Raw genomic sequence first — 7,510 nt, 5'->3', positions numbered from 1 at the left:
TGGGGCACAATAATTCAGAGAGTGAGTAAAAACAGTTTTTTACAAGAAAGTCTTTTAGTTTGTTTTTGAAAGATGCTAGTGATGTGCTGGCTTTTAAATAATCTGGCAATCTATTATAAATTGTAGGTCCTAAATATTCTATTGATTTGCGGAACATATGATTACTATTGTGGGGTACTGTTAAACTATTTTTATTTCTGGCGGGATATATATGATTGTGGGTAGGAAAATCGGTAATGTGTTTAAAAGTGTAAATTGATACGGAACAAATAAAAATGAGGGGGAGGGTTAGTATACGTTCTTGGTGAAACACTTGCCTACAGCTCTCCAGGCCCCTCAACCCAAACACTAAACAAATAGCCCTCTTTTGCAATTTGAATACTCTTTCTCACAGAGAAGATGAAGCAGTTCCCCATGACATTATGCCATATGACATCACAGAGGAAAAGTAACCATCATATACCATTTTCAGTGCACTACTTTTCAGAAAATTTGAAAGACATCTTAAGGAAAACAATACAGAGTTGAGCTTAGAGCAAAGGGCCTCCACATGCTGACGCCAAGAAAAACCAGCATCCAGATGAAACGCCCAAGAAACATACTGAATCAACCTCAATGATGCCAACCTCGTCTAAAGCAACAAAACCCTTAGAAACTGTCTGAGATCGAAAGTGAAGAATGGATGTTTTGTCAACATTGAGGAATAAATTGTTGTGAGTGAACCAAGAGTTCATTTTTTCGATTGTAGTGTTTAATTGAAGATTTAACGCTATTGAAGAGTCTGCCCGAACAATGACCGTGGTGTCATCAGCATATTGAGTGACGCGAGCCTCAGGGACACAAGAGCTTAAGTCGTTTACATATAAGGCAACGAGAACAGGTCCCAAGATAGAACCTTGAGGAACACCCATTGAGACCTCAACGAAATCTGACTGTGCCGTACCGAAGGAGTTGGTAACCTGGACACTCTGGTAACGATTTGAAAGGTAGGACCTGAACCACAGCAGGGGACAACCTCTGATGCCGTTGAGTTCAAGCTTATTAAGGAGTTTCATATTGTTAACTGTATCAAACGCTCTCGTGAGGTCGCAAAAAACACCAGCTACGTGATTCTGATTGTTAAGATGAGTAAATACATATTTGGAAAATTGGGCAATAGCATCGGTGGTGGATTTAGAAGGAACAAATCCAAATTGGGTGTCACTCAGAATGGAATTTCTGATTAGAAAGTCTGTTAGTCTAACATGAATGAAACGTTCGAAGACTTTGCTGATGGTTGGTAAAATTGATATGGGACGATACTGTTGAGGCGAAGACCTACTGCCTTTCTTGAAAACCGGAATAACCTTAGAGAGCTTCATATCCGACGGAAACTTCCCCTGAAGAACTGAGTTGTTGAACAATTGAGTTAAAGGAGGGCTTAAGGGTGAAGCAACCCGGCTAATTACTGAAGGACTCATTCCAAAAACGTCAGGTGTTGAACTGGTTTTCAAAGATGAAATAGTATTTACCCTCGTTTGTTCACCCATTAGACCTCTCACGAACGCATCCAGCGCGCGACGGTCAGCTTCTTCTCTTAGAGATTTGTTAACCTCATCGTTATCGGTGACCCGAATTGTCTTTTCATTTAATACCCAGAATCTGTCTTTAAAACTTACAATGTTTTCATCTCGTCTTTGTTGTACCATTGCCAACTGCATGGGAGTAACTCGGTGCATTGTCACTGAACCTACCAACGAAAGGAGCTCTAAGGTTAAAGTATGTTGCTAAATTTGTTTCATATTCTCATAATACGATTAGTTAGCAAAATGGTTTTACACGCTGTTAGGTGAGTAGCGTAAAATAGGAAGAAATACATAAATTTTTCAAAGAAAATTGAAATCTACGTAATATTTTTGAAAAAAGAACAAGAATATACAGTTTCGATAAAAAAAAATCTAGATTAGCGAAAATAGGAAGAAATACATACATTTTTCAAGAAATTTGAAATCTACGTAATAATTTTGAAAAAAAACAAGAATATACAGTTTCGATATAAAAATCTAGATATTTTGCTAGTGTCTGCTTTTACATGACTAAGGTTAATTAAGAACATCTATCACTAAATCTATAAAGAAGTAATGTGTATCTTATTGTTTATCTTGTGTATATAGAGAACAGTAAATCCAGGTGCATGAAACTTTCCCATCACATTTAGCATGATTAACATATTTAGAAACCTCATCTATATATAAAATAGTTGATTAATGTATATAAATACGGAAGATATTAATTTCTATAGACTTGATAAATATCCATGACTGTTCATTTCAATTTTAATCAAATATATTTAAATGTTGTATGAAGATTTTAAACTAGCAATAAGTCTCTCCAATCCCCACCCAATTGAAACATGCCGTATTCTGCCGCCTGGGTTTGAAATAAACCATTATTACTATATTCTTTTAAAAATAGAGGGAGTATGTTTGGTATTGGTTCTTGAACTTGGTACGTAGCTGTTTACTTCACCGCAAGGTACCCTCGAAACATTGCTTGACAGGTCAGATTTATTACTTCGGGACTCAAAGCTTACGGCACTCTGTATAGGATACCTTGTCAGCTAAAGAAATCCGGAAAGTGAAAATTTGGAAGATTTCAAAGTTAGACATTATTGTTATTAGAGCCGTTTTCGTCACAAACCATTCATCAGAGTTTAATTCTTTATAAAGTATTGCATTTTCTATGGGGTACTCAGTGAGTTGTCAAAAGGAAGAATTATAAATTTAAACACAGTTGTTATAATATTTGGTAGTAAAAGGTTCTGGTTAGATTTTCGCATGCAAAGTCTGATTGGAAGTTAACCAAGCAAGGTTCAGCTGTAAGTTAAAATATAAGCTGTATTTCAAGCTAGGGATATTGTGAGAGGATTTAATTAGTAGGTTCGAACGACAATAGAATGCACTCAAATGAACTAGCACATATTTTATTTATACTAAAATACAATGATTTTAAGTTCATATCAAATAACAACAGATATCGGCATACACATTTAGCACATACAAATTTTACTACTAAGCATGAATAAAATTTAATATTGCATTTTACATTATAAGTTATGTATATACTTGATTTTAGTAACAAATTTTATAGTTAAACATCATACCCAAAATTATTTTGCTTCAATTTATGTTCATTAACGAACTAAGCTAAGGAAAATCTTTCTTTTAAAGTATCTAAACATTTACATGCATTTTACATAATTAAAATTACCTTTCCAAATTAAGAATATTTCTATAAAATATACGGTATTAACAAAAAAGTATTTAAATAACATACTTTATGATTTGAGCTCTACACATGATAATTTAATTAATCATTTCAGGTACAGGTACCTTGGACTTCTTCACTCTCAGGTGCACTCCCGATTTCTTCCTTTCGCTGTTGAATATTCCAGAAGACTACGGATTCTCCATGATCTAACGACATAGCAGTTCGGTTAGCGCTTTCTTGAAGTGGTTTGGATGTTGTTGCTTCAAATTGTTCAGCAGCTTGTTGCACTGCACGGTTCCTTTTTTTAAAGGATTTCTTTTGTAGAGGCTTATATGTGTTGTGGGTGGTATGGCAGATTGAACTTTATTGCATTTCTTGTATTGCGTTGGAATATGTGGTTATGCCTATGTTGTCCAAAGTTGACTTCTCGAAAGATCGCATGTTGAATGTACAAGGTTACAACAGTAAAGGTTTGATATGTTTGAAGGAATCTCTGCAGCTTTCCTGGAATTGCAGTCATGCCAGATATATGATAGCTGTCTTCTGAAGTTGAAGAACTCTCTCAAGATTGGTGTTGTTAGAACTCGTATCTCCTCGTACTGCCAAGTCGCATCTTAGATGGAAATTGTAAGGTTTTATGGTTATATTAAAATTTAAATTATAAGGTTGTGAAATATTAAAATGTATTATGGGCAAGCGCTGGTGTGAGAAGATTTAAATAGTAGGTTCGGTTGGCAATACAACACACTCAAAAGAACTAACACATATTTTATTTATAGTAGCATCTCATTGTATTGATTTAACTCGCCTTCGGCTCGCTGGGGGCTACGCCCCCAGGCCCCCATTTGGGTATTGGCTAACTTCGGGGATAAGCGGAATTCGGGGACAGGAGCGATTTGGTTGGTGGTTCAATTCGGACTTGATGTTTTCGGTTTACGTGTCCCCTACTGTGTCATTTCTCGTGGTAAAACACATTATTAAACAGTATTTAGTGTATAATGTTGTCTACAAAAAACTCAAGTAGTATTTTGCAGTATCTACCTTGTTTAGGCACGTAAAACGCGATTACGTTCGAAATTCTGGTAAAATTTACGTGAAAATTGAGATTTCGGGTCCGATAGCGGCCAAACCGTTAGTAATAATGTTTACGCATCACGTGTGCAGGTTGGGAGATTTATCGCTACATATATTTCTGTCAAATTAGTTGCAAGTAACTTTTAGCTCATAAAAAATGTTGTTTGCCCGTTAGTATGTCATGTATTGTAAGCACGACGTATCCAGTCTCGCCACGGGGAGGCCGGCAAACACTGAGACCATATATTATTAACAAAATTACAGCAATCGTTGGCTAATGATGTTCACTCATATCGTGTACAAATTTAGTTGTTTATATACTTGTGTCAAAATGATTTGGTAATAACTTATTGAACATTGTTTACACATCACGTGTGCAAGTTGGGAGATTTAGCGGTACGTATATTTGTGTCAAATTAGTTAATAATAACTTATAGTTAATAAAACTTGTTTGTCCGTTAGTTTGTCAATGCTATAAATGCAATCATGACGTATCCAGTCTCGACACGGCGAGGCCCTCAAACACGGAGACCATATATTATTAACGGAATTACAGTTATCGTCGTTATTCAATGATGTTCTTTCATATCGTTTACAAATTTGCATATTAAGTTCTGTGTATACTTGTGTCAAATGATTTGGTAATAACTTATTGGTGTTGAAACTTTTGTTTACCCGTTAGTTTGTGAAAGCTTTAACTGTGTCCTTTCTCGTGGGAAACACATTATCAAAGTGTATAGTGTGGTCTACAATAAAGTTAAAATAATATTTTGCTGTATCTCCCTTGAGTAGGCCGTGAAACGCAATTACGTGCGAAATTCTTTTAATTTTTACGTGAAAATTGAGACTTCGGGTCCGATAGCAGTCAAACCGTTACTAATAATGTTTACGCATCACGTGTGCAAGTTGGGAGATTTAGCGGTACATATGCTTGTGTCAAATTAGTTGCTAGTAACTTTTAGTTGATAAAACTGTTATTTACCTGTTAGTTTGTCAATGCTCAAATACGGAGACCAAATAAATAAATAAGATAAATAGCAATTTGAGGCAAAAATTTTGTTTTTGCACCGTGGTTGTCCAATGCTTCTTACAATAGTGTATAGCCGGTCTCAATACAGAGAGTCCGGATAATACTTCAAAATATTTAGAAAATATTTATTATTCAGTGATTAAAGTTGATACCTCTTAGTGGAACAATTTCGTTTGCAATTAGAAATATTTACTGGTCTGTAATTGTGTATTTATTGGTATTAAAAGTTATTATACTTTTGATTGCGTGTTAGTTCTCCAATGGTTTCAATTTTTTCGTGGTTTATTCTGTCTCATTGAGACCATATATCATTACCACATTAATTAATATTGTTCTCGCATGACGTGTGCAAGTTCAGAGAATTAGCGGTACATACGAGTGTACTTGTGTCAAATTATGTGCTAGCAACTTATAATCGATAAAACTGTTGTTTGCCCGTTAGTTTGTCAATGCTTTAAATGTAAGCATGACATATCCAGTCTCGCCACGGGGAGGCCGGCAAACATGGAGACCATATATTTACATATTTACAGGAAACCTATTTACATCGACGAGGAGTTTTGTTTTGGCAGACCCTCTAGCCTACTGCCTTAGGAATCAGAACGGGGAGTTTTGTTTTGGCAGATCCCCTTGCCTATTGCCGTATCAATCAGAACGGGTAGTTTTATATATTTACAAAAAACTTATTTACAACGACGAGGAGTTTTGTTTTGGCAGGCCCTCTAGCCTACTGCCTTATCAATCAGAACGGAGAGTTTTGTTCTGGCAGGTCCCCTAGCCTACTGCCTAGTCAATCACGACGGGGAGTTTTGTTTAGGCAGGCCCCCTAGCCTACTGCCAGTGTTAATCACGACGGGGAGTTTTGTTTTGGCAGGCCCCCTAGCCTACTGCCAGTGTTAATCACGACGGGGAGTTTTTGTTTGGGCAGGTCCCCTAGCCTACTGCCAGTGTCAATCGGGTTTACTGAAGAAGTTCGCCGTACACGATGTTCTTTGCGTAGGCAACTTCATCACATACCCTATCAGGACGGACAAGGACAACGATGTCTTCTGGGCGTCGAACTCTACTTAACAGGACGTACAACTGGCCGTGGGTAAAACAGTCAGTGCGAAGGTCGACTCCGACAAGATCGATTGTCTGACCTTGGCTCTTGTGACCAGTCATCGAGTATGCCAGCATCAGAGGAAACTGACGTCGCCGGACAAGTAACGGCGAACCTTCAACGATCGCGAACCTAAAGATTATTCTGGGAATGCCGATAGGTTGCGCGTCGTGAGGGCGTCTGACGGTAATCAACCGGTGGGTTATAGCCGTCACAATGACCTTAGTGCCATTAACGAGTCCGTCGGCGATGTTAAGATTCCTCATGATGAGACACACTGAACCGATCTTGAGTCGCAGCACGTGATCTGGAATACCCTTGCCTGTAGCCTGGTTTAGCAGATTAACTTCGATGCCAAGATGATCATCGTTCTCAGTGTCCACAGAATCGGCGCTTCTCAACTCATGAAGGCGACTATCAACGGAGTCCAGGATGATGTCGTTGATTTCCTTGACGTTCACATTCATGGTAGAGAGGATCGCGCGACGAGCACACTGATCGGGATCCTGGAGGACTTCAACAGGAAAGACTTTGGAGATTAGGGCTTGTAAAGAAGTAACGAAATTTACTCTGGTCAGAGGAATAAGAGCGCCACTCTCTTTGCCCTCCCCGAAAGTTGTGGACGGAACAGTGCCGTTGCCTACTGCGAGAAGGAAGTCGGAGTAGTCAACGGAACTGCTCGTCCTATGTGGTGTGGTCAGAGAGAAGATGCGGAACAGTCGCCACAGTCGCGAGGCCCGAAGAGAAATGCACGCAACGGCAGCTGCCGTCCGCGCTTTTACAACGACAGGCGCGATCTGCCGGAAGTCACCAGAGCACAGAAAGATCTTCCCACCGAATGGCTCATCGCGGTTCATGAGATCTCGAAGCGAGCGGTCGAGGATCTCGAAAATGTAGCGATGGGCCATTGGGGCCTCGTCAAAGACGATGAGCTGTGCGGCTCTGATGAGTTCCGCGCGCTGGGACCCGTTGGTTATGTTCCACACGCCAGTTCCGTCGCCAAGATCGAGCGGAAGCCGAAACATGCTATGGGCTGTTGAGCCACCCGGCATATT

Source organism: Homalodisca vitripennis, unplaced genomic scaffold (genome assembly GCF_021130785.1).
Source record: "Homalodisca vitripennis isolate AUS2020 unplaced genomic scaffold, UT_GWSS_2.1 ScUCBcl_6;HRSCAF=292, whole genome shotgun sequence".
Lineage (NCBI taxonomy): Eukaryota > Metazoa > Arthropoda > Insecta > Hemiptera > Cicadellidae > Homalodisca > Homalodisca vitripennis.
The sequence above is the reverse complement of the archived record's forward strand: the minus strand, read 5'-3'. Positions refer to the sequence as shown.